General features: G+C 37.2%; 1 long non-coding RNA gene across 1 annotated transcript; it reads right to left on the bottom strand.

Annotated features, from left to right (window-relative positions):
- Positions 1 to 6611: 6611 nt before the first annotated feature.
- Positions 6612 to 23535, bottom strand: LOC118995768 (uncharacterized). The gene is made up of 3 exons (XR_005068356.1): positions 23525 to 23535; positions 20070 to 20071; positions 6612 to 6754 (listed from the first exon to the last, which is right to left on the bottom strand). It is a non-coding gene; the product is annotated as an uncharacterized LOC118995768 (long non-coding RNA).
- Between the last annotated feature and the right edge of the window lie 1410 nt (positions 23536 to 24945).

The raw sequence follows: 24945 nt of genomic DNA, 5'->3' as shown, positions 1-24945 counted from the left end.
GCAACACAACCTCAGACTGCCTTATGTAAAGTTCAGTCTGAGGGTTAGCAGATGAAACCTTGTTTATTTTTATCACCTTTCTTCTCATGTATAAATGCTTTTTGTAATCATGACAGCCAAAATAGTGAGCAATTTCATGGCAGTAATAAAAATTCCAGTGTAGGGTGCCCACTGGTGACCATCCACGGATTTTGTTCCAAACATATGTGAGTTTTATTGCATTGCCCAACGCCATCTGGAGACTGTGTCATAGCACCATTTCTACTGTGGGGCAAGAACTCAATGGTGAGCTGGTTGTATTTGCTGCCTGTAGTGTGATAGGCTACTTCTGTTGTTTGCATTGGAGAAGGTGAAGTAGCTTCCCGCAGGATGTTCTGCATGTGTGCTGGTTTTGTAAGGGCAGAGGTAGAGACCCTAGGTGGTATTGCAAAAGGGGTGACTTTAGGTGGAGCTGGCTTAATCTTTAATAATATATTCATTTTCCAATCCTTAAACAACCTCAATGCTCAACATGGTGACAACACACACCACTCTCAGACTAGGCTGCAGTGATTCCATTTAGCTCATGATGCTTGTTTCTTCTGAAAGATGACACAGTAGCTACTGGTCGCTATGAGTTGATTTGAACATTTGTACTATGAACATGCCCCTTGGTCCCAGCACATGGTTTTGACTTCATTAGCTATTGAGGAAGTGCAGGTAGAATAGATACTGTTTTGTGTTATATGTAAAATTTGCCACAAATGTTTGTCTGAATCTCTTTGTTTTTTAAAAGATTTTATTTATTTATTTTTAGAGCTATGGGGAAGGGAGGGAGAAAGAGAGGGAGACAAACATCGATGTGTGGTTGCTTCTAGCACACCCCATACTGTGGGCCTGGCCTGCAACCAAGGCTTGTGTCCTGACTGGTAATCAAACCAGCAATGCTTTGGTTCATAGGCCTGTGCTCAATCTACTGTCTTTCCCCTCTTTTTATAAAATCATTATTATCATCATTTTGTGTATTTTTTTATATAGTGAAGTCTGTCAATCTTTTCACATAGCTTTTTTAATGCATATAGAGTTTATATATTATATGTTACACATTGTGAGGTATGATTTAAATTTATTTCTCCAAATTCCTTGGTAGTAATGATACACCATTTAAAATATCTCTTCCCTTTGCATTTATGATGTAGCATTTATAATACACAAATTGATAATATATGTGCATACATATACATATATAGATGTAACTTGAATTATCATTTTGTTTCATTTCTGTTTTTGCAATAATGATGTTTTAAAATGTTATTCAAAGATGAATAATGTTAGCTCTATTTTACCTGTCATAACTTTTCTTTTAAATAATAGCTTCAGAGATATTTATCCATTTTTTGAGGATATTTGTTTTTTAATGGAGTATCAATGAAGAGTACAAAAACTCACTTATAAAGCTGGCTTTAAACGCAGGAGTCAAATTTAGGGAAGAGTAACTGAGCAGGGGAAGTCAAGCAGCCCATTCATCACCACCCCCACAACACACACACCGCACTCCAGCAGCAGTGCCTGTGCAGAACGCTCCCAGTGTATTACTCACAGGTGCTACAGGGAGGCTCACACTCAAATATCTGTCCATCGTTATTATGATGTTAGCCCTGAGGTTACCTGATTATCCTGCATCAACCGTTTTTTGGGCAGAAGTGACCTGTAAGAAATGCCATTTTTCTCCAACTTCACTCCCCAAACTTTACCTTCTTTATATTGGCATATGACTTGGCAAACAACCACTAGAAACCTTTCAGTCCTCATTGTGAGCTTAACAGAAGATCAAGGAGTAAGAAAAGGGAGGAGGAATTTTTAACAGAGACTCTGACCTAGAAAGACACATGGCAGAGAAAGGGGAAGAATGGTTAGGGAAGAATGACAGAGATCATTCAGGTGTGTAACAACTCTCTTTGGATTACTTTTTATGCTTAAATGTACACGGCTGCTGAGCACTTAATGTTTGTTCCTTTGAATTATGCCAGTCTTTTGACACCTCGTGGCTATACCAAACCAAAATACCATTGTCTGACATAAAATCATAGACTTATTGCTCACTTTAGAGTCCTTTTACATGCAAGTTTTCACTCTTCTTTATGTGAATAAACAAAACCAACAGCTAGGAACAAATTTATATGAATTTCTGTATTTTAAGCAATCATAGTTTGAGATGAGTTTCTTTGAAGTTGTAAGTTGAAGTTTTACTCTCTAAATCATCCAAGTTTGCAGCTTACATCAAATAGTTTTTGAGCTTCACAATTTACTTTGCACATATATAGGCTCAATAGAAGAAATTAAGCTATATTGGTTTTAAATTATTTACCTCATTTTCATATATATATATATGAAAATATATATATATATAAATTATTTACCTCATTTTCACATATATATGAATATATATATATATATAGCATATATATATATGCAAAAAATAAGTAGAAGGGAATATTGATTATTTTGGCTACTTGAACCCTAAATCTATCCAAGAAAAAATAAAGACCATATTTATTGTAAAATTTAGCTGAAAATTCCACCCTTCTTTCTTCTTTCATATTCTCTGTCAAAATGACTTATTTAGAAAAATAAAATTTAAAAGAATAGTCAAAGTACATGTCAAATGTCAACAAAAAGCAAATGTTAGAGCACACATCTCTTACCCAAGGAAATGTTTATTTTAATAAATTTCCTTCTCTGATTAGTTTTCTCTCAAACACTGCTAAAATACACAAAGTCGGCCTTCAGGGTTTTCTAACATTTTCTGTGATCGTGTGGTTCAACCCATTAGCGAACTAGCCGTGTGTAGCACTTCCACACTCCACTCAAGGAAGGAATCACAATTTCACAGTTTGGTTCACAGCGCTGCCTTGCAGGACTGCTATCATAATGAGTTTCTGCTCTTGACACATAGGCAGAAGTCTCTCATGTTAGCTTCTCAAAGGGGAGAGAAAGAAACTCTAGAGAAAAGAGCAATTACATCACTATATAATAACACAAAAGCTATAAAATTGCTCCCAATACCCGTATGTATGTTACTGTAGTGTCTCTCTCTCTCTTTTTAAATTGATTTTATTTTTATAACCATTTAGTCTCCTTATACCCCCATTTTCCCCTCAATCAGCACACTGTTGTCCATGTCCCTGAGTCCTTTATTCTTTTTGCTCAGTCCCTTCACCTACCCCTCCAACCTTAGCTAGACTGCATCCATGAGTCTGTCCCCAGTCTCCTTGTTAGTTCAGTGTGTTCATTAGACTCCAAATGTGAGTGAAATCATAGGGTGTTTGTCTTTCTCTGGCTTATTTCACTTAGCGTAGTGTTCTTCAGGTCCACCCATTCTGTTGCAAAGGGAAAGTTTTTCTTCTTTTTTTATGGCCGAGTAGTATTCCACTGTGTAAATGTCCCATTGTTGTTTTATTCATTCATCTACTGATAGACACTTGGGCTGCTTCTAGATCTTGGCTATTTAAGTAATGCTGCAATGGACATTATATTCTTTTGAATCAGTGTTTTTAGTGGGATTACTGCACCAAAAGGAAGATCTATTTTTAATTTTTGAGGTATCCACACTGCTTTCTACTGTGGCTGCACCAGTCTAAATTCCTACTAATAGTGCAAAAAGGTTCCCCTTTCTCCACATCCTTGTCCACACTTGTTGTTTGTTGATTTATTAATGACAGACATTCTGAGGGGTGTGAGATTGTATCTCATTGTGGTTTTAATTTGCACTTCTCTAAGATTAGTAATGTTGAGCTTCTTTTCATATGCCTGTTGGCCATCTATGTGTCATCTTTAGAGAAGTGTCTATTGAGTTCCTTTGCCCATTTTTTAATTGGTTTGTTTGTTTTTTTGGTGTTGAGTGTTGTAAGTTCTTTGTAAATTTTGGCTATTAACCCCTTATATGATGTATCAGCAAATATATTTTCCCATTATCTGGGTTGTCTCTTTATTTTGTTGATTTCCTTTGCTGTGCAAAAACTTTTTAGTTTGATATAGTCCCATATTTTTTCTTTTTTCTTTTGTTTTCCTTGTTCAGGGAGATATAGCCAATAAAATTTCTACAAGCAATGTCCAAGAGTTTGCTGCCTATGTTTTCTTCTATGATTTTTGTTGTTTCAGGTCTAACATTTAAGTTTTGATCCATTTTGAATTGTTCTTGTGTGTGGTGTAAGAGGATGGTCTAGTCGCATTTTTCTGCATGTATCTGTCCAGTTTTCTCAACAATATTTATTGAATATACTATCTTTAGCTCATTGTACTTGCTTGCTTCCTCTCTCAAATATTAATTGACTATAAAGGTGAGGGTTTATTTCTGGACTCTCTATTCTGTTTCATTTATCTATGTGTCTGTTTTTATGTCAGTACCATGCTGTTTTAATTACTATGGCCTTATAATATAGTTTGATATTAGGTAGTGTGATTCCTCCAACTTTATTCTTTTTTCTCAGGATTGCTATTGTTTTGCAGGGCCTTTAATGGTTCCATATAAATTTTTGAAATATTTATTCTAGTTCCGTGAAATATGTCATTGGAATCTTGATGGTATTTGCATTGAATTTATGAAGCAAGATCTCTTTTCATCATAAATAATCATATATTTTTTTCCAGAAGACTGATGCAGACTGTACATAGCTAGAACATAGGAAGATAGAACATAGGAAGAAGACTGAGGAACTAAGGTATTGTGTGTTACTTATTGAAAGTATTATTTATCTAGTATCTTTTTTAAAATAGAAAAAATAGCCAAATCCAAGAATTTAATCAGTCATGAAATTTCTGATACAAAAACACTTTATGGATAAGGTATTTATTTTTAAAAATCAGTGTTATTAATTAATATTATGAAAACAACCTATTTTACAGGACATGATCTTATCGTCTGCAAGAAAATAAGGCATATTCTATCTGTGTTTTGTGGGACTTTAAAAAAAACAAGATTACTGAGCAACTAGAAGAGTCTAAAGTTATTTCAGCATGTGCTGCTCCAGTGCTCTGGAGATGCATAGCATCAGCCACTCCTTCCTACCACAGGCGATGTGATATATGAGGACCTGCATTGGCCTTGAAATCAGCTAAACCTGGGGACCTGTTGCAGCCTCTTGCTCCTTTCTTCTGTGTCTCTGAATTAAATTTTTTAACCTTTCTGTCTCTCCCTATTGCAAGATTTTTGAGAGTGATACCAACATGTACCATGCCAGGTCATTGTGAAAATCTGTGACAATTTATATAAAGTGCTCAGCATAATGGCCATAGTAGTGTAGGGATTCAATAACTAGTAGGTATTCTTATTCTTCCCTCTCTTATCTATCTTACTTTGTTTTTGTCTGAATCATGTGTGGAACATATAATGTGTGGCAAAAGTAGGTTAACTGTTGTGGGAGTGTGAAAAACAGGGTTTCTTCTTGTATTATTAATTATTGTATTGTTTTCCATATGAACAACTGTAAACGACTTTTGCCCTCATTTGTATACCTTAATGGTATTTGCATTCCCGCACTCATCCTTATTCCACACACCTGAAAAACACTGTTAATTGAATATGGCACTATATTCTATTGTGTTGGAAGTCTTAGAACCTAATTATCTTACATAACACAGTATCTCTCATTCAGGAAACTTTTGAGAGATGCTGTGTTATGTACTTTTTAAAAAATAAGTGTTACAAGTTTCAGTATGCATGCATGTAAAATACAATTGTTGCATTGCATTGTTTCTCAATCTTGGCATTTGAATTTTATTATACTTTAATTATGTACAGTGCTGAAAGAATAAAGTAAGTGGGAATTAATTTGTACTATTGATGTTTTGAAAGTGATTTTCTTTGTAGTTTGAACAGGCACCTAACTCTCACCTGGTTAGTCTCCACCGATTTCATGAAAAGATTCAGGATCTAACTGGCCAAAAGTCCAAACACTCTGTTCTTTTTTTCCTGTGCTTAGAAAAGCCCAGAGCCCAGTGTGCTTATAGAAACCACATCCATTATGGAGTGGGGAGAGCGAGTGCTATATGAGTGCCAGGCTAATGGTGCCTCAAAAAGAGCGATAACAGTCAGTGTCACCCCCAAACAAAAGTTCCAAAGGACAGTTCTGTCAAGACAGGAGGGTATTGTGGTAACAGAGAGCTGCGACCACTGCCTTACTTTTCCTGTTACCTTTTTTCAGTGTTATTGAACATCACGATTACGATCTCCACGTAGACTGAGGTCTCTCTGCAGTTACACCCTTTCCTTGATTCTCATGAGAAAGATACCAACAGTTTTCAGTGTTGTTGTCCTTTTCAATGTATATGAAACTTCTTTTAGTTGTTTTTATAGATTTTGTTTTAAGACTGGGAAGCACTTCCATATAAGATATCAATCTATCTATCTATCTGGCTATCTATTATCTACCTATCATCTGAGGCGGAAGATAGAATAGGAAATCCGGAGACACTGCAGCTGTCATCAGTCAGCATCCTGATATCTGAGAATCTCCTTGTGACCCTGATATTAATCAGAATTGAGGTTTCCTCCCCAAGTGGGCAATCAAGGAAAACTGTGGGAAATCGCATGTGTAGAAGCTCAAGTAAAAACCCTAAAAAGTCTGTAACTGTTCAGTGGAAGGGAGCCATTTCCTGGTCAGAGATGGCTCACTCCCGTATCTTAGGATGTTGAAGACAAGAGAATCAAGGCTGAAGCTACTATCCCTTTGGTTCCTGGAAGAAATGAGGATTTTGTCAGTCAGGATGATTTCGACTTTGGAATTTGTAAGATATGTGTTTACTTTGGAATTAAATGTTTTAGTGTAATTTTCATTATAACTGCGTTTCTACAAATAATTCTTAATTGGTAAAATGTAGTCCTTGATACCTTCTGTATGATTGAGTCCCTATCTGCATCTCCCCCCCGACAACTACCCGCCCCCCCCCCCCATACCCTGACTATTAGGCCAAGGGCTGGGATAGGGAAGAGATTAGCTACTAAGAGCAAAGAAAGAATTGTTAGGGAACTTTTGAGATGATCCCTAACATAATGTAATGATGTACATTTCCCTCTTTAACTGGATTGGGTTTTTCCTGTCCTTTGGCCTTACCACTTCAGCTACAAGAAGTTATGGGGACATTTGAGCCTTAGTCTCTGATTAAGTGGATCCTAATTGCTGGGTTTTCCATTTATCTCCTTGCATATTTTGATAGTCAGTATTGGCTCTGGTGGGAGTTCCTGGTTTTAGGCTTTCTCTTTGTGTGATCTGTGTGTGAATTCTTTGTGACCACCAAGAGCCTGGATGGACCCTGTCTGTATCTGCTGTATGTCTATCTATCTATCTATCTATCTATCTATCTATCATCATTTACCTAATCTATCATCTATCTATGTTTATCTACCTATTGATGAGAACCCAAATATTAAGTGAGTAATGAACAAATCTCCCTTTGGGAAAAAAACAATATTTAAATTTGGGGTGATCTCTTTCTTGATGTGGTAGCCTGGATTCTGGGCTGGCCCTCAAAGTCCCTGTTCCCTTGATGCATGCTCTGTATTGACCTCTCTCCTGTGTTGTGAACGGGACCTGCAAATAAAATGTATTTCATTCCTATAATTGGGTTGCATTGTATGACAAAGGTAGTGGGATTTTGCAGATGAAATTAAGGCTGCAAATCAGTTGACTTTGATTTAAATCATAAAGAAAATTTTCCTGGGTGGGCCTGATCTAATTAGGTGAGCCATTAGAAGAGACTGGACCCATCCTGATATAGGAAAGTTTTGAAGCAGCAGTGATGTTCTTGTGCTCAGCCATGAAGAAGCAAATAGTCACCTTGTATAGATGGCAACATGGGTAGAACAAAGCGTGGTTTCTAGAAAGCTACAACAACACCAGTAAAGCAGTGACCAAGGGCAGCTGTAGGAGACTCCTACAGCTGTAGGAGACTGCGTTCTATCAACAACTAGTGAGTTTGGAAAAGAACCTTGAGTCTCAGGTAAGGGCGCAGTCCCAGCCAACATTTTAATTTCTTTGTCCTAGTCCCTGAGACAACCCAGCTAACCAATGTTCATATCAATGATACTTTCTGGAACTTACCTTATTTTACTCACTGAAAACTAGCTTGTTCCATTAATTCACAGACACATTTTTGCCATGTTTATATATATAACAGCTTTGTGAATGAGTCCAATTCTTATCATTTTTTCTTCCAGTTTTTATCATTCTTAACCTCTCAATAGCATTAATATCTTCTCTTTTCAAAACACTTCTTTTGACTTTCATCACATTTTATTCTTTTTATTTTTCTATTTCACCCTTGACAGCTCTTTTTGCATTAAATGTTGGCATCATCCAAGGCTCCATCCTCCACCCTTTCCTTTTGCCAGTCTTAATACTCTCCTTGAACAATCTCATCCATTTTCTTTATTTCAATTGCTATACTATATGTTGATGATAAATCTCTAGACCTAGATCAATTTTTCTTCTTGCCTTCAACTCTGCATATTCAGTTGCCTTGAGGATGTCTCCACTGGGATGGCTTGCAGACAAGTTCACTTTGATACAATAAGGTTCAGTTGATAGCCTACTTGCCAGGTTTAGTCTTTCCCTACATATCCCATTCTAGTGAGTACCACCACCATCTCACCGGTTACCCAATCTAAGGAACTTGATATTATCTTAGATCTCCTGTTAAACTTCTCCCTGTCCCTTATCTCTCACATTTATTCATTTACCAAATTATTCTGTGTCTTAGGATATTTTGCTTATATCCACTTTTAACTGTTTTTACTGAGGTCTCCTATTTCTATTTTCATATTCTGCAACATCCGAGTAATCTGTATAAAGCCGGCATATGATTATGTCACTTCCATACTTAAAAATTTAATGAGTCCTTTTCTTCTGGGTGAAATCACCAGTCCTTCACCTTTCTTTCTCCTTCCCTTACTTATACAACCCTCTCTCTCACTACCATCCATGGCTCTCAGGTGCTCCAGCTTCTTGCCCCCAGGTTTTTCACAGCCATACATTCTGCTGTGAAACTTCCACGTCTGCCTTATTTCTTGTAGTTGGTCCAATTATTCTTCACTGTCAGGTTGATGGAGCCTTCTCTATCTATGAAACCTGCCTCAGGTACAATTCTGTGTCCGTTGCAGCTCTCCAGTTGTGTTATAGTTGAATGGCTTGTCTACTCTTTTGGATAACTTCTTTGGCATGAGAGTAAGCCTGTTTTCTTTTCATCGTTGACACCTCTAATGCTAAAGCAGTGCTTGACAGCATTAATATTTTAGGAAAAAGTTATTGATTATCCACACTATACCTAACTTTTATTTTGTCTTTAAAATGTGCTAACAAATGTATAATATTACTTATATCAGTGGATTTCTTATTTCTATGGCAAATGTTCCATATATAAAACTACATTACAGATTTTTACATAAGTAATGTTTCTTAAGACTGAAAGTATATAGGAAAATTTAGGTTAAATTTCTTTTTGAGGAATATTTCTTAGTCTGCTCATATGTCAACTCAATTCTTAGGGGTTTTGTCTTATTTGTTAAACCAAAGTCAGTGAAGCAAATCCAATAACAAGCATATTTCCTTACTTTTCTGCATATCTATGATTTGACAGTATAAATTAATAATTTTAACAAAAAATACATATAGGAATAATTCCTATCATGGTATTGCTTTATTTTCATCGTATGTGTTTCATAATGTAATCTAGTCACATTATCTTAAAAGACCTACATACATACTAGCTAAAGAAAGTAATTGAAGCAATTATCTAGATTGTTAAAATAAAACAAACAATAATTTGAAGAAACCTTTTAAAATTTAAATTGAAATGGAAAAATTTCCATTTATCCATTTTTAAAATTATTTTATTTTTGTTCAGTTACAGTTGTCTGCATATTCTCCCCATATTCATTTTATTTTTGAAGTTTGCATATTTTTAAAAAATATATTCTACTGTTAGTCACCTAAATTTGAGTTTCCTCATCTATACTTTCTTCTTACCTCTCTTCTAAACTTTCCACTCAACTCTTTCCCAAGTTCTACAGTTTCTATCTTCTCAATTTGTATCTAGCTGATTCCTCACTGACTTTCTCTTCCTCTGTCTCACCGGGTCAGAGGTTGTTGCTCTTCAACAACAACGTCCTAGCTAGTCCTCTCCTTAATCAAATCCATCGTGTAGAAAGGCAAATAGTACGATTTACTGACTCCAGTGCATTTAAACATCTTTCATTCTTGCATTAGAAAAATGATTCTCAGCTTGCTAGCCAACTGCCTTTAAAACGTGTGTCTCTGCTACTTCATTGGCTAGCCCTCTACTTCCTCTTATCTGAACCCAATGGAGAGCCAAACCCACAGTTCAGCCAAATATATCCTATTCTTTCCAACCATTATATTTTTGTTACAGTTTTTGCTAAAGATTATTCATTTCTAACTAATTCTTTAAAATTTTTACACAAGTCTTGGGGTTCCCATTCATAAAATATCTGCTCCATGAAGCAGATATTTCCCAACCTGATGACATCACTCCTTTGAACTGTGTTAACATTCTCTAGCATTTATATCACTCTAGTCCTGGCCCTTAGTGTAAGTATTTGCAGAGTTACCTTACAAGAAGCCCTCTCTCTGCCCCCAGGCACTAGATCATGATCCTCTGGGAATATAGTTTTTTGTCTACAGTTTTATCTCCCACAGTGCCTGCATCTTATAAGTAGATTTAATTTTGCATCGTATAACTAGACTTACTATTTTTTTAAACATAACTGAATTTTTACCTTTGACATACATTAAAAGAATTCATTCCATTTATAAAATGAAGTAGAAATTTGAAAGAAGGAGTATAAGTGCAGAGGTATTTAGTGAGAATTGAGTATATTAAGAACATTTAGTGCTCAAAATGTTAATTTACTGAAGTTCTAATTTAGTTAGATTCATTTTTCTCTTTCAACCATTTTCTCCTCTCATTTTTGCTATATATGTCTTCATGCAGATACAGCAAAGAGTATTTCTCTTCCCTGGTGATAAAGGATTCTTTCTCTACTTGATTTTCCCTAAGGTTAGACAGAGTGATTTAGAATGAACTGAATTTTACTCGAATCCTTGCACTTCTTGGAAAATGTCAGAGTTTTAAATTGCATACCTCTCTACAGGATTTGTGAAATCTTGACTTACTTCCAGATTCTGCTTTGAGCAACAAAACATACCATGCTAAAAATCGAGCTCATTTGAAGAAGACTATAAGTAATATCTGCAAGGACTGTTTCTCAGATACCACTTTATCTCAGAAATGTTTCAGTACGCTGAACACAGCTGCCTGCAGAGCAGCAGAGCTGTAGCACAAGAGAGTGAATGAACCTGGTATCAGTGACTTCCCTGTGGGAGGGAAGCTGGTGGTGTGAATGGCAGGTAAACACTACTGGAGGTCTGCCTTCCTGTGTGCGAGGGGTACTTTCAGCAGCTGTACTTGCAGAAAGTCACTTCATTTACAACTCTTTTGTGGGAGATGTTTCTATAAATTACTAACCTGGATAAATTTAATCTTCACAGTTTTAGGAGAAAGCTACTCAGTTTGGAGCATGTTCCCTTCTGTTGAAATGTTGCTGTTGAAAGCACCATGTAGCTCTCTTGAGAGGCTGCATACCGGAGTCTCTATTTTTAAACAGACAGCCTTTACGCTCTCCTGAGCATTTAGAATCTAAGTTTCTACTGCAGCATGTAATTACTGGCGATGACTTAGCACCAGCCTTGTGGTGCAAGGAATGGCATGTGGAAGCAATGTCAATAAGAGGAAACTGGCAAGTTGGAGACAGCCAAGTAAGATAACTCAGATGCACATGCCCTGGCAAACTCTCCCTCTATTATTAGTAGCGCAGAAGAGATTTATTTATGAAAAATTCTTACGTAATCCCCAAGGTGCCCACATCAGACAAAATAAAAGGGTTGTTTTATTTTTTTTTAGTCTAGAATGAAAACAATGGCTTTATTGATACTTGTGTGTCATACTCTCCCAGTTTCTCACTTAACTTTTCACTTGGCTCCCTCCACTATTTGATTTGCTTATTGGCTCAGGGCAATGTCAGTAGAAGCAATTCTATAAACACATAAACACATAGCTATGACCTATGGAAAACCTAAGAATGGGATTAGAAATGAACCTGTATTTTGGCCTTTGGGGTGTATAAGAATCACCTGGGGAGATTATGAAAATTGCAGATTCTTCGGCTTATACTTTAGAGACCCAGATTTGGTGATCTGAAATTAAGCCTAGCAATTTTCATTTTTTCTAAAGTACATTTTTGGAAGACGCTGGAAAGACAGTGCTTTAACTTGAAAAAGCTATCTTTCAGCTTATTTCTGCTCAAAATGTGACCCGTGGGGCAGTTTTCATCTCGCATCTCCTGGGAGCGTGACGGAACTGCAAAATCACAGCCCCCATCCCTTTTATTTCTTAAATAAGAATTTGCATTCTGACAAGATCCCCAGGTGATTCATATACACATTAGAGTGTGAGAAATGTTGCTTCAGCAAATACATTAGATTTAGTTACAACTGTTCAGTTAAATCAGCTGTATTAAAAATATATAATCTATTAAATTTGAAGATCGAGTGGGCCTTATCCAGTGTTTCTTCAATTAGGCAGCACCCCATCCAGCAACCAGTAGGGTTCTTTCAGGGATTGTACCAAATGTATAAGGGAGCCATTAGGAGAAAAGAAGGATGATTTTTAAAAAATGATTATTTTATTGTTGTTCAGTCACAGTTGTCTGCATTTTCCTCCTACTGCTCTTCTCCCAACACCAGCCAAACCCACCTCCCTCCCCTGCTTCCATCCTCCCCCTTGGGTTTGTCCATGTGTCCATTACAGTAGTTCCTGAAAACCATTCCCCTCATTATCCTCTCCCACCTCCCCTCTGGGTTACTGTCCAATTGTTCTTAATTTCAATGTCTCTGGTTATATGTTGCTTGCTTTTTTTCTTTTGTTGATTAGGTTCCAGTTAAAGGTGAGATCATTTGGTATTTGTCCCTCGCCACCTGGCTTATTTCACTCAGCATAACGCTCTCCAGTTCCAAGCAGGATGGCTTTTGATCTGGAACACGGAGGAAGAGTATCTACAGTGTTGTTGTTATGCAGATTGCCTTGTCTTTCAACAGGGTAACTGGATAACCTTACTGGAGCTTGACTAGAAAATTCCAGACTGGTGAAGATTATGTTTCTGGGAGGTTGAACATGCAGTTAGAACAGGTATTAAATCCAGGCGTGTCGTTATGGACTTTTAGTATGAGTGACACCATTTGGGGCTTGTGGTTTTTCTCTTTAACAACTGTTGCACTAGAGAGAGGGAGAGTAATGCTTGGATGGAAGGGCAGGCTGCAGTTGGGCATTTGGTGAGAAGATGGGGGAGGATGTCTCAGTCACTTTGGTGGGGACGAGATGTAGATAAAAAGGGGTGGAGAGGTAAGCAGGGCAGAGTTTACAATGATGCCAGAGCTCACCCGCCTAATATTAAAAAGTGCTGAACTGTATCACTTCTCCTTTGATTAAAATATCCTATCTATGTAATTTATAGTGTGGATTTTTCATGAAGCAGTTTGAATTCAGCTATTTTAAGCATCCATAAAGCAGCATGGGATTTATGATAATAAATTAAATCACACAGCCTAATGAATGTACTTTTTGGCACGTAGCAAGGTGTTACAAGCTAAATACTAAGAGCGGTGCATTTAATTGATAAGAGCACACTTATTACATTAGAAATACATAAAGTTACTCTTTAATGTCACCACCATACAGAGTCCTATTTCACTAATTCCAGAGAGACACTGTGCAAACTTTATGGCAATTTTAACAAATTGAATTTCTTGGTGTTTTAATTTGGACTTTCCAATTTTTCTTGCCAAATAATTATTTAACCTAACATATGCTAGCTTTGTAATAATTAATTGGTATTTAATTATCATATAATTAGTAAGGTTATAATCTCTAAATGAGATTTTATTTCACTTAAAATAAATGCTCATTTTAATTAAATCTCTCCCTTTTCAAAGTAGTAGTGAAAGTGTTTATGTATGAGATAATGAACTTGGTCATTCTTCCTAAATGAGCAAGCAAGTAATCTCCTTTTGAAACAAGATAGTAAGAAGCTAAGAAAATTCCTTGGTAAGGGGACAGGGAAAGTGAGACAGCTGAACAACCTGGCTGAGCAATTTACAACCCCATATAAAAGGTCACCCCCCCTAGACACAACATCTAGGCTTTAGCTGTATTTCAGCCCCAGGCCCAGAAACAGCAAAACCAGGTGGCCGATGCCAGGACCAGCTGCAATGACTAACGACTCCCCAGCCCCGTCACTGACTAATTGGTGGAGCCCACCATCCTGAAAGAGCACATCTGGAGAACTGATGAGTATTCCACTGAAACCCTCCCCTAACGTTCCCACCTGCAAGAAAGAGATAAAAGCCTCAAGACAAAGGACCCAGGTGCCCGCTTTTTCTCTCTGGGGAGCAACCCAGAGAGAGATTCCCTGCACCATTTCCTTTCCCCTCCTCTTCTTTTCCCACAGACGTGAGTCTCCTGAACTCTAAGATAATGAGTAGAGTATCGGCAGCTTGTCCCAGGCTGATCCCCCGGACCTGTTCCTGGGGCACCCTTTTTCTCTGACTTCCCAGTGAGCTAAGGCAGCCCAGCCTAGGCTCTCCTGTTGCTTCCTCTGTGTCGAGCCCTTCCTTGTTTCATGGCCCCTGGCTTTGATAAATGTGCCCTCCTAGTCACCTGGACCCAGGCCGTACAATCTTTCCTGTGTGAAGTCAAGAACCCGCACACTTCAGCTGGCTCTATGCAGACCCACCCAGGGCCAGGACCCTGTCCGGTAACACTTTCAATGCCAGTAAGGTATTTAGATTTCATTCTTGCTGAAAATGCTCTAGAATTTTATTTTCTTTCTAAAAAATAACTCTAACTCATTTTCTTTCCTTGGTTATTTAAGTAGAATCATTATTTGGTTTATGATTGTATAACTAATGAGTAAATAGATCAAAATATGTGATAGCTAAGAGGTGTAATTCTAGTTTTGTGTACTGTTCTAGACAATATTCTTGTCTTTCAGTGAAGAGTAGCAAGAATCTTATGTATTTATCTATTTTGGGCGTACCTTTCTTTCCTAAATTTACACAAGGAGAAGGGCCATTTGGGGCGCCTGTTAGAAACAGCAACAGCAAAACTCTTCCTGGGGCTTTCTTGGGAATTTTGATTTACTGGTATTGGGATGGACATTTAGAATATTTATTTTTATCAGGGATCTAAATAAGTAAATCAGTGGCCTGGGAAACAGTGTTCCCATGTTAAGATTCAGAAAAGGAAAATTCAGAATCACTTGTGCCCAAACAGGGGTACAGACCAGTGCTCTCCACCTGACGGCCCACTGGAAACCCTCCTAGGAAACCCTGGTGGCCAGGGCAACATACTCGGACCCAGTGAATCCTCATCTGTGAAGTGGGACCCAAGGGTCAGAATGGGTATTTGAGGAATTACCTCATAGAAGGGTGTAATGACTGCCCCAAGCAGTTTCAGAGAATTTGAACATATTTGGAAGTAAAAGACTAGGAAGATAAACACAAGGGGAGAACTATGTAATTTTCAATGTGGTACATTTATAAGATTACTGCCTGTTCACTGAGAGAACATAGTCAAAAACTTGAGTGACTTAGAAATCTAGGGTAGTGGTTTAAAAATTTGAGGGTTCATTAAAGTCACACGAAGGGCTAGTTTAGACAGATGGATTGTCTCCCCCTCCAGAGTTGCTGATCAGTAGGTGTGGGGTGAGGCCTAAGATTTTGCATTTATTTTTTTCCTGTTTTATTTCATTAACTATAGTTACTCTGTTAACCAACTTTTCACTCTGTCAAACACCCTAGTGTAACCATCCCCAGCTTGAATATTTGAACCTCTTCTAGTTTGATTCCACCTCAGGAATTCGGGCAGAGGAACCAGGACATGTAAAGGGGCTTTTTCAGGCTGCTGTCAGCACATTTGTATTGCTGTGGTAACTGCAAGGAAGTGCTCCTCTGGGTGAAGGATCCCAAAGTACTTCTTTGAGAGGACCGATTAGAAAACAGTGCCCCCTTCTTAGGGCTGGCTCAGCCTTTTCAGGAACATACCTGGGTAGGCACAATGTGGGTTAGATTTGTAGGTCCACCTTCTTGGCCATGCGCTTTTGTTGTAATAGATAACGTATTTAACCTGACACAACTTCCATTCCACATGTAATCTCTCTCTCTTTTTATTGTTGTCCAAGTACAATTGTCTTCATTTTCCTTATACCACTCCCCCCAACCCAGCTATCCCCCCATGTGAACCCTTGATTCTACGCTTGACCTGTTCTCCTTTCCCCCCATTATACCCGCTCCCCTCCCCTCTGGTCACTGTCAGTTTGTTCATTATTTCCATGTCTCTGGTTCTATTCTGCTTGTTCGTTTGTTTTGTTGAATAGGTTATAGTTAAAGGTGAGATCATATAGTATTTGTTTTTTACCACCTGGCTTATTTCACTTAGCATAATGCTCTCCAGTTCCAACCATGCTGTCATGAAGGGTAGGGGCTCCTTCTTTCTGCTGCATAGTATTCCATTGTGTAAATGTACCATAATTTTTTGATCCACTCATTTACTTGTCTTCCTGGAGTGGAGTCATGTGAGCTCTTGATATATTTTGGAGATCAAACCCTTGTCCAAGGAATCATTGGCAAATATGTTTTCCCATACAATTGGTTCCCCATTCATTTTTCTAATATTTTCTTTAGCTGTACAGAAGCTTTTTATCCTGATGAAGTTCCATTTGTCTATTCTTTCCTTTATATTCCTTGCTCTAGGGGACATATAGGTGGAAATATTGCTGTGTGGAATATCTGAGATTTCCCTGTCCATATTTTCCTCTAGGATTTTTATGGTGTCAGGACTTATATTTAAGTCTTTTATCCATCTTAAGTTTATTTTTGCTTCTGGTGTAAGTTGGTGGTTGAGTTTCATTTTTTTGCATGTAGCTGTCCAAATCTCCCAACACCATTTGTTGAAGAGGCTATTTTTACTCCACTTTATGATTCTTCCCTCTTTGTTGAATATTAATTGACCATAGAGATATGGGTTTATTTCTGGGCTCTCTGTTCTGTTCCATTGATCTATGTGTCTGTTCTTATGCCAGTACCAGGCTGCTTTGATTACTGTGGCCTTTTAATATGGTTTGATGTCAGGTATTGTGATCCCTCCTGCTTTGCTTTTCTTAAAATTGCTGTGGCTATTCAAGATTGTTTATGGTTCCATATACACTTATGAAATGTTTTATATCTATAAAATATGTCATTGCTATTTTAATAGGGAGTGAGTTGAATCTATAAATTGCTTTGGGTAGTATGGACATTTTGATGATGTTAATTATTCCAATCCATGAACATAATATATGCTTCCATGTGTTTGTATCTTCCTTAATTTCTTTCTTCAGCATTGTGTGAATACAGGTCTCTGAATACAGGTCTTTTACTTCCTTGGTTAGGTTTATTCCTAGGTACTTTATTTTTCTTATTGCTATATTAAATGAGTTTTTTTCTGCCTCTCTGTCTCTGATATGTCACTGTTGGTATTCAAAAATGCTTTTGATTTCTGAATATTGACTTTGTTAAGTCAATATTCAACTTGACTTATTAAGTCAAGTAGTTTTCTGGTAGAGTCTATAGGATTTTCAGATCTCGTATTTCTAATAAGTTGCACTCATTTCTAATAAGGGAAGCAGCTGCTATTGACCCAGGGAGGATACTTTGAGAACGAGTGTTGTGCAGGAAGGATGAGAGAGGTCAAATGGGAGCATTGGGACTACATTGGGGTCAGCCCAAGCCTAGGTTAGATGTTTGTCTGATAAATACCTCCTGCATGATTTTATAATAAAAATAGCCATCTCTTGTAGAGTGCCTGGTAAGTGCCAGGTGTTGTTCCAAATATTACGTATACAAATTAAGTCATTTAATTTTTAAAAATAGTCCTACATGACAGATGTACCTTTATCACTTCTATTTCATAGCTGAGGAAGTTGAGGAATAGGAATGTTCAAGAACTTGTCCAAGGCAACACAGTTAGTAAATTGCAGAGTTATAGTTGCAATTCAGGTGGCCTGGCTCCAGGGTTTATGCAGTGAATCAGTGTTACACCGAGGAAGGTGAAGTCGTGCAAGATTTGTTCAAATAATAGATGTTTGTAGCAGACTTAGTACTCACTTGTTTTGCTCCTTTCACTATCCCCACAGGGAAAAGATAGAAAGATAGGATAGAAAATAAATATCTGTATAAGAAATCCAAGTAAAAAGAAAGAAGGTGGTCAGATTCAGGAACAACCTTATATTTGAAAGAGGGGGAAAAAAGGACCAATTTAAAGGGTTTAAAATGATGTAGTTAAACTATGCCTTCCCGTAAAGGTGTGGAAATAGTGGAGAGGCGATAGAACAAAGGGCATGGCCCACTACTGCAGGGAAAGGTGTAGCATAAAGAAATGCTACTCCAAGGCTAAAAAAAGATTTTGGATTTTATTAGGTCAGTGGGAGTACAGGCTTTGGCAACACCTAGTACAGGTTCAATTCATGAATTTGTAGGGTGATTTTCAGTTAGAAAAATTCTTGCACTTATGAACATTCTTTTTCATTTGCCCTCAAATATCTACCTACTTTATGCGAGGCTTCTAGCCTCTAATGATTCAACAGTGGACAAACAAGAACACATTCTTGTTAGGGTAGTGATTACATTCTAGTGGGGAGAGTGGTAATAAACAAAATAAATGTTAAAAGGTTAGACGTGATAAAATGTTTTGGAAGGAAATAAAGCAGGCTAATGAGATAGAGCATGCTGGGGATGGTGGCAGTTTGTGTGAAATGGTAGATGAGAGTAACATTTGCTAGTATAAAGTAGTCAAGGAAGGCGCCGAGAAGTTGGTAACTGAACAAAAACCTAAAAGTTAGGAAGTGTGTGGGAAGATGATAAATGAGGCCTTAGTCTGAACCCTAAAACTAATGACTTGGTTTCACAAAATGGAACATAGTTTCCCATGTCATGCACGTTCAGTATCAGGACAATACATTCCCTTTGCACCTGAAGAGACCAATGTCCACGGAAAGAAATTACCCAAATACAGTTGAAGGCAGAATTTTTCAAGGACAAGGTCAACTTTTTCTACAGATGGCAAGTGGACTACACAGGTTTCTTGTCACTGTAACCTCTATGGGCTACAAATAGGTGTTAACTGGTATATATGAGTTCTGTCTGTAAAAAAGTCCAATCATTGTTATTATAGCAAGAATAGTTTGTTTGACATCGATGTAACCTGGCAGCCAAGGAGAGTGGACTGTAATGCGCATGTGTGGACAGTGACAACTTCACTGTACTAGTCAGTGGGCATGGTAGATGCCTGTTGAGTGAGCATGTGCACTGTGTGGCTGTAGCTTTCAAAATAACTGAGTGAGTAGGGCAATGAATCTATATCAAATTTTGTGTTAATGTTGAACATTCCCATGTGGAAACCATTCAGATGATTCAAAAGGCCACAGCTATGGACAACTGGTGATTGGCAGCTTCATCACAACAATGCACCTGCTTATGCATCATGTCTCATGCAGTTTTTTTCCAAACATCAACTCAGCTGGTAACTCAGCCCTGCTACAGTCCAGATTTGACACTGTGACTTCTGACTTTTCTTAAATTAAAATTGCCTTTGAAAAGGAAGAGATTTCAGAACATCAATAAGATTCAGGAAAATGTGATGGGGTGGCTGATGGCAATTGGGAGAACTATGTGGGGTCCCAAGGTACCTACTTTGAAGGAAACTGAGGCACCATTGTCATATGTACAATGTTTCTTGTATTTTGTATCTTCTTCAATAAATATCTCTGTTTTTCATATTATATGACTGGATGCCTTCTGGACAGTCCTCATATATATAGTTACATAAAATCTCAGTTGGTGCACGAAACCTCTGGAGACAATCCTTGGACCCTTTAGAGTTAATGATTTCTGTTAATTATTAGATTGATTAAAGATGGAATGAACTGCTTTGGTTAAAATCAAATTCAAAGTTGAATTTCAGTAAAATAATTGTAATTCTGAGTGTTGTGTAGAAAACTACATTAGTTCCTTAATATATGTACATATGCAAACATATTTGTGTGTGCATATATATATATATATATATATATATATGATCTTGTGAGTATGTTGGGATGGGAAAATATGAATAGTGATCAGAGGTTATCCACTTATTACAACTGGAATAACATTATTGGCAATAAGCAAAATACTCTGATTGCTTTGCTAATTATGTGGTGTTATTTCCTGGTCTAGATAAGTTCATGGTTTTGAAGAACAGTGATCAAAGGAAGGATTGTGCAATGTGGTTCCTTAAATCCATTTTTTCATTTGTTGATGCTGGTAAATTCTTTGCTTTAACACTGGCTTCTTGGGATTATACAGAAATGAAGTTAGGGTTTACTTGAGCATTTTAAGTTGAAAGAGAAATATTTCACCTGAATCAATAGGTTCAGTAAAATATTTAGGATTGTGTGTTATATATTTGACCTACCTGCACATGTTTTCTCTACCAAGTATTCTGTCAAAGCCTGTATGAAATTTTTAAATGGCATTAATTAGAGTAGCACTTCAAAATGTATATAAAAGGGTTTTAAAAGAAGTTTATGGTTAAGTAAATTGTCGATGTCCTGGGTTAGACTTTGTGAAACAAGGTTCTTCAGCATAAATTTTTGGAAATTTCGAAGTGCTAATACAGTATAGTGAGTCTCTAAACTAAGGTATAACAAGCTGCATATTTGACCCACTTCATGTAAACAGGAAGTCCTTTATCTTGGTGCCTCTCCTAGGACAGTAGGTTTCGAACAGATCTGTGCCTCTGATACAACTTTTCTTTTTAAATAGCAAGAAAAACTTATGCCTATATACGTCTTGAATATTCTATTTCTTCCCTAAGTACATAGAAAATTAAATAATTAGAGCTGAAATTGAAAACTATGTATAATGAACATAAAAAGTTGGTTTTAATGCAATATTAGTATAAATTATCAAGATGACTAATACAATATGCAGACTTCGTCACATCATGCCTGCCATTATTGTTCTTTCTGAATCTCCCCAAACGGACTCGTGTGTGGCAGAAACAAAACGCTCATCACCAAACCTCTCAATGCCTACTGCCTGGAGTCCACATGTAAGTCTAACAACACGTTTTCCTCTACGTGTTGGGCCAAACAGATGAAAAGGGAAGGCTGACATGCATGCTAATTACATGTTAATATTATGTCTTCTTCAGTAACTGTGCCTCATTTATTATCTGTGAAGAAACTTAGGTTTAATAAAATAATAATTAACAACTAAATAGGATCTTAAATATTTTAAAACACATTACAAAAATCTTTGGAAACCCTGCATATTTATGCATTCATCAGGTGGTAGCCTTTAGAATATCTGCTTGTTTAGTTTGTGGTATTACATGTATTAATTCCTGGGAAATTTCAACCAACGTTTTCACTGTTGAGAATGTTATTTAGTATGTTGCACTACGAAGTATGTTTCATTCCCATCATATCACATCTGGTAAATATTAAATAAATTCAGCTTTAAAAACAAAAATAACGCCCATGGGTAGTGAGTGGTGTAGGGGCTGACACTTTCTCTTCCCATGCCTTGTGTCCTGGCTGAGGAGGGAGGTAATCTTCTGGTCTGCACCCTCCTGCAAGTCTTCTCCTTGCTCAAAGTCCTACTGAGAACCCGCGGAGATTGGTCTTTTTACATTGTACTCTTTTAGCACTCATGCCTTATTCACTAGAAAACTAGACTGTGTATGCACATAGGAGGTGTCATAGCTTTCATGGAGGGAAGTGAAAATAATCTGAGGACATTTCCTTCCGCAGAGTTTTGACTTTGCTTCCCTTTTGGCTTTACCACCTCATTTTTGGCTTTACATCAGTTTACTCTAGGCTCATAATTCTGGCTTTTTGCTAGGAAGAGAATCACTCATGTCCTTGACCTTGGGAAAATACTGGTCTACCAGCAATCCTCAGACCCTGAGCCTTGCCCAGGCTTCAGCCCTACTGTCAGCGTGCAGTAGGCATGCAGTCCCAAAGACAATGGCGGTGCCTGAGATGGTCTCTTGGCTATTTCGCTTCTGACTATTCCGTATTCTATAGTACACACAAGCATATTGGATATATCTATGCAGTTTTACCTTAAACTTTCGTGTATTATCTAATAAGTAACTTTTGAAAACCCATAAAGTTAGGACTCCAAGGTAAACAATGGCCTGGAAATTCCACTTAAAAATACTGAAACATATTTATTTAATAACTGTCATAGAAATATGTTATACTATGTTATCTTTTTCACATCTTTTGTAGTATCTGAGACATAGCAAGAGATGAGTGGACTATAGGTTTTAAAAATAATCATATATTTATCTAGCCTTTTTCATTAAAATCTAAATTTATAAACAAAAGAGCTAAAAAAGGCTATCTGTACTTTACTATTCAATTTTATGTTACACCTGTGAATTCAACATAAAACTAAAAAAGCAAATGTTCTCTGTATAATTATTTTGAAAATGAAGTATATGTCAAGATATGAGTTATAAAAACACTAATACTCTAGCAACAATAAAAATTGCATTGTTTGTAGAGAATTATTATTCAGTTAAGTTTCCTGACCAGTGTTTAAAATCAATTTGATTTAACTAAAACTCCATTCCACTAACTGAAGTCACATCAGGGGTAATGGAAAGAAGGAGTGGTAGATGGCCTCATCAGCATGAACTCCGGGAAGGTGAGGAGACCAACCTTGGATTAATACAAGCGGGCCTTCATAACTCTAAGTGACTTCAGAAAATACGCAAGTTGCCTGATGGTCCTAACTGTGATGAAAATCATCCTCTGAAGAGGGTATTATTGTATATCTTTGTCTACATGACAGATTTACATCTCCTAACCTCCATAAAATTCACCATTAATGGCACAACACCTATTAAGCAGAGATATTTCTAGGTGTAGTACGTCATGGTATTTTCCTGTATAGTTTACATTATTCTTGGCATTTCACTGCCTGTCTCATGAAATGGCTGAGAAGGAAAATATAGTAACTTGCACTCACTTCTCAAGGACAAAATGCCATGTCTTACCAGAGGTAACATTCAGAAAGTGAAAAAGCAAATACGGATTGCAAATAGGTTGAAAAATGTGGCATATGAGAAATCTGGAGACTTTGGGGAAAATGTTTCCTTTTATGAAATACAATTTTAATATGTTGCCAAATTTCCCCTTTTTAAGGTTTTTCAAAAAGGGACATAGAAACAGTACAAAAGCTCATTCTCAGAGCTGTGCATGTATGGGAGAGAAAATATGATCTCTGACATAAAACCAAGTCTTCTAGCTAATGTGTCCGCTATACTTGCATAGAGAAACCCTGGGGCCTCAAAAACAAGCTATGGTAGCGCACTCTGATAAGACATGCTGAGCAGGCTTTGTGTAGTGGAGGCAAATTGTCCAGGCTCTCCCTTGAGATACTTCAGCACATTGAGAACCTGGGATACTGAAGAACTTAATTCTTATTCACATACAGCCTGATAGGAAAATAATTCCAACTCTTACCATAGAGTGCTTCTATTTTTTTCTCTAAAGTGAAACAACTAGAGTTACAAGCATGTATTAAACTTTTGGCACATTGTTATGAGTTTTTAATCCTAATGTAGGATGGAAAATTCTATAAGCTAATGTCACTGCATCTTACATGGGGTAAAAATAAATTTTAAAAAGTATTCCACAACTGAAAGAGATTGGTGATATTTTGTCATTCAAATCCCTGAATTACTGAAAAATGACCAGTGCAAGTTCATATTATTATCTGATAGTAGAGGCAGGACTTAAGGAACAGGTGTTTTCCAGAGAAACTTCTCTTGCACCCAGATGAAGTGTGGTCTTGTTTGCTTCTCATGGAGCTAACTCTAGGGAACATTGTATAGTACAAAATATAAGACTAAGTTTTCCTTAGCTTTTGTGGATTTTTTTCCTATGGAGAAGGAGAAAGAGAAAAAGTAAAATGATTGAAATTCCAAGCAAATATTTGGAAGAACTTGGGCGTCCTTTGTATGCCTTGTGTACTGCTGCCTGATTTATTTCTCCCTTGCAACAGGATCCCTTTCACTTTATACTGGGAACAAAGGACAGAGTGGAAAAATGTCATGCACAACAGTATGATCATTACACAGAGCTTTGGATGTATGGTGTTTATTGGTGCTACAAACTATTGGAAATAGCCATATAGATCTTGTGGAAGAGCCCTCTTATAATGACTGGTAATGGTTTCACATAATAAGGGTTTCACAGAAAATATTTATTTGATTTGCTTGTGGGCATCTTTTGTTGAACCTACATCTAAGATAATCCAGTATGGAGCATGAATGGCTTGCAGCAATTAATATACTGAAATGTTCAACATATATCATGTATCTATAGGTTTTTATATTAAAGGATTTTCTTGAGACTGTGCTGCACAGTTTTGTAATCTCCATAAAGCAGGGCAGGAAAGTTCCTGTAATCCTAAGCATTAATACGTAGTCTGCACTTCCTTTTGATTTATAGTCACAGTGCGAGAGCATTCAGGTTAAACTATTGACCACCAAACAACTTACCAGCTACTGTTAAGTCCTATCAAACCCTACTCTTATGGACTAATAGTAATTATGTCTCTCTCTCTTCACAATTCATATATTGGAGGCCTAACTACCAAGGTGACTATATTTGGAAATGGGGCCTTTATGGAAGGTAAGTTCAGTGTGCTCCTAGGGATGGGGCCTGGATCCAATAGGACTAGTAGTGTTTTAAGAAGAGACACTGGAGAGCTCTCTCTCTTTCACTCTCCCTCATGAAGG

This window comes from Sturnira hondurensis, unplaced genomic scaffold, assembly GCF_014824575.4.
Source record: "Sturnira hondurensis isolate 20B ecotype Veracruz unplaced genomic scaffold, ASM1482457v3 Scaffold0010428, whole genome shotgun sequence".
Taxonomy (NCBI): Eukaryota; Metazoa; Chordata; class Mammalia; order Chiroptera; family Phyllostomidae; genus Sturnira; species Sturnira hondurensis.
The sequence above is the reverse complement of the archived record's forward strand: the minus strand, read 5'-3'. Positions and strand labels throughout refer to the sequence as shown.